The 2824-nt window shown below is 42.2% G+C and overlaps 1 pseudogene; it reads left to right on the top strand.

Annotated features, from left to right (window-relative positions):
• The first annotated feature begins 665 nt into the window (after positions 1-665).
• LOC145402914 (uncharacterized) lies at positions 666-1206 on the top strand (annotated as a pseudogene).
• The last annotated feature ends 1618 nt before the right edge of the window (positions 1207-2824 follow it).

Here is a 2824-nt window from a genome sequence, read left to right as displayed (position 1 = left end):
GTGGTCGGGAGCAGTCTTGGTGTAGCTTGGGGAGAGTGAAATTGGCCAGCAAGGACACGTAAATGATAAATATCCTGAAATTAGCACTATGTACACTCGGATACCATAGTTTCTAGCCCGCCCATCTCTGGCAGTGGTTAAGACCAGTACCCTTCCTGAACGGCGGCCCACAGTGATGATTCAGCGTGGTGGTGGGAGTGGGCAACTCATAGTCACAAATGATTGTGAAACATTTGAGGTTCTCGAATCCTGTCCCAACCCACCTGAACCGAGCTGTAGTACTGGTGGCTGCTGCGTTACCTCTGTATCATTCTGACTACTGAAGCCTCACTGACAGTAAGTATGAAAAACATCCTTTAATTTGATTTAACGCTGCACAATAATTATGGAGATTATGTTTGTATGCTTACAACTTTGATCGTATACGTTACACGTAGTTTTGATGTATGCCATTAAGTATGTGATTATGAATTATTTCTCTAATGCATACCTATTCCCTTTTAACATCCACCAACTTCCGTATATCCACAACAGTGGAGTAACAAAGATATATTCCTGTATTGTTGTGTCAATATTGTTCAATTTCCTGTTTCTACGTGTTAGGTGTGACGTAATGCAGAAAATGAAGTAGCCCTGAATTTAAATGTATATTTGCCATTCTAGTTATGGAACAGCAGCCACGACGTAGCTTGCGACCACCACGAACCAGAGCTAACCGACCTGAAGTGATAACACGTCGCTCTAAGATTATTGCTTATCACGAAGTTGGTAAGGGGATAAGAGAGATAAGTCGCCTACTGGGCATGTCCAGAGATACTGTTCGGCTATGGGTGAGGAGATACGAGGAGGAGGGTCACGTGTTGACAAGGCCCAGATCCGGACAGCCTCGTGTCACAACACCTGATGAAGACGATGCAATACGGAGGGAAGCAGAAAGACAACCTCTAACAACGGCAGTTCATATCACATGGAATGTGGGGCTACGCTGTCATCCTGTCACTGTGAGGCGGCGATTGAAGGAAGCCGGCCTTAATTGTTTCATTCCTGCACGCAAAGAGACGTTAAGTGACGTTCACAGAGAAGCTTGACTAAGATTTGCGCAGGCTTACTTAAATAATGGAATTGACTTTTGGAGGTCTGTGATTTTCACTGACGAAAAGACTTTTTCATATGTCTCAGCTCTTGGCCGGCAGTGTTGGCGTTTAAGAAAAACACGATATGCAACCCGTAATATCCATGAAACATCGAGAAGCGGACGTGTATCAGTATCCCTCCATGGGTGGATGTGGTGGGGGGGTGTAGGAGAGCTAACAACCATTGAGGGTCATTTGGATGGAAAGCAGTATATCAATATTCTCGAAACCTCCTTCCTCCCTTCGGTGCGGGCGTATGCCATTCACCACCCTCAACCCATTTATATGGTGCAAGACCTCTCTCCCATCCACACATGCAGGGTAGCAAGGAGGTGGTTTGCTTCTCATCCAGAGATAATTTTGTTGGATTGGCTGCCTAAAGGGGCGGACTGTAATCCACTAGAAAATTTGTGGGCATATATGGTTCAGGAGTGGCATGTTGAAATGAAAACCAAAAGAGAAGTAGAGAGGAAAGCAACGGAAGTGTGGGAGGGATTGAGGAACCGGCCAAACGTGTGTAGTAGTTTAGTAGACTCCTTACAGAGCAGACTACAGGAGGTAATAGATGCTGTCGGGGGTTGGACGCATTACTAAAAAGGTGAACATGCTCGAGTTGCAAGCAGAAGACTAAGTATAATTAGAACTGAAAATGTATTACTTTGGCCAAGCCTAAAATAATGTAGGCTATACATAATTTTGCAGCCTTCAAGAAGATATATAATTTTAGACGTAAAAATGAGCCTATTTTGTATGCATTGAGGGAATTCATAAAATGAATAGTTTGTTGGGTTTGGAATGTGGTATTTGTGTATTCTTTCAATATCTATACATGCAATCATTAGTAGATGACATTAGTATAGTTGTCTTCATGCAGTCAGATCTTTATTTTTACTTTTCATTTGCATATGCATTTCCCGAAGACGCTGTTGAGTGTCAGCTATAATTGTTATATTATTTTGGCTTGTGACGAGTAAAATATCTGAGGTAGCAGGAAATTTATTGTAAATAATACTATTTATTGTGGTAAACGTATAATAGATATACAAAACACACACAAATGGAATTTTATTGACATGAATTATGTTTACATTATGAGAGAATACAGTCTATTAATGAATGAGATAGTATTTGATATAATATTGAAAAAATATAGAATATCATGTAATAATGTAAATAACATGAGTTATAAGGTGATATGAAAACAAAATAAAGTATATAGTATAAAGTGCAATCAGAGAGAGAGAGAGAGAGAGAGAGAGGGGACACTCGATCGTGAGTTGAATTTGAATCCCTCAAATGCTTCAGACTATATTCGCGGCTTTGTTGCCCTCTCTCAACCCCCATGAACCATCACTGTGGGCCGCCGTTCAGTAACGGTACTGGTCTCGACAATTGTCAGCCCGGGGTGGGCTAGAAACTATGGTATCCGAGTGTACATAAAATTAGGGTGCAAGTGGCTAATATTAATGACATATAGAGCCAGTTCAGCACAAATAACGGCTACATGTGTTTTGACTGCGAAGAGCTATAGTTTCAGGGGGAGAGAAAGAGGTTGAGAAGGGCTTAGCCCAGTTCAGTGGAGATAGTACGAGAGCTCTACTTCGAGGAGGCAGGGTGTGTCTACCCCTCACATGAGTTGACAGGGCCTAGAATGTGGTCGGGACTTCAGGACCTGTCAAGCACTCGTCAGT

The sequence above is a fragment of the Coenobita brevimanus genome, chromosome 59 (assembly GCF_032717465.1).
Source record: "Coenobita brevimanus isolate Jiangsu-jjx chromosome 59, ASM3271746v2, whole genome shotgun sequence".
NCBI lineage: Eukaryota > Metazoa > Arthropoda > Malacostraca > Decapoda > Coenobitidae > Coenobita > Coenobita brevimanus.
Note: the sequence above shows the minus strand (reverse complement) of the source record. Positions and strands in the feature narration are given on the sequence as shown.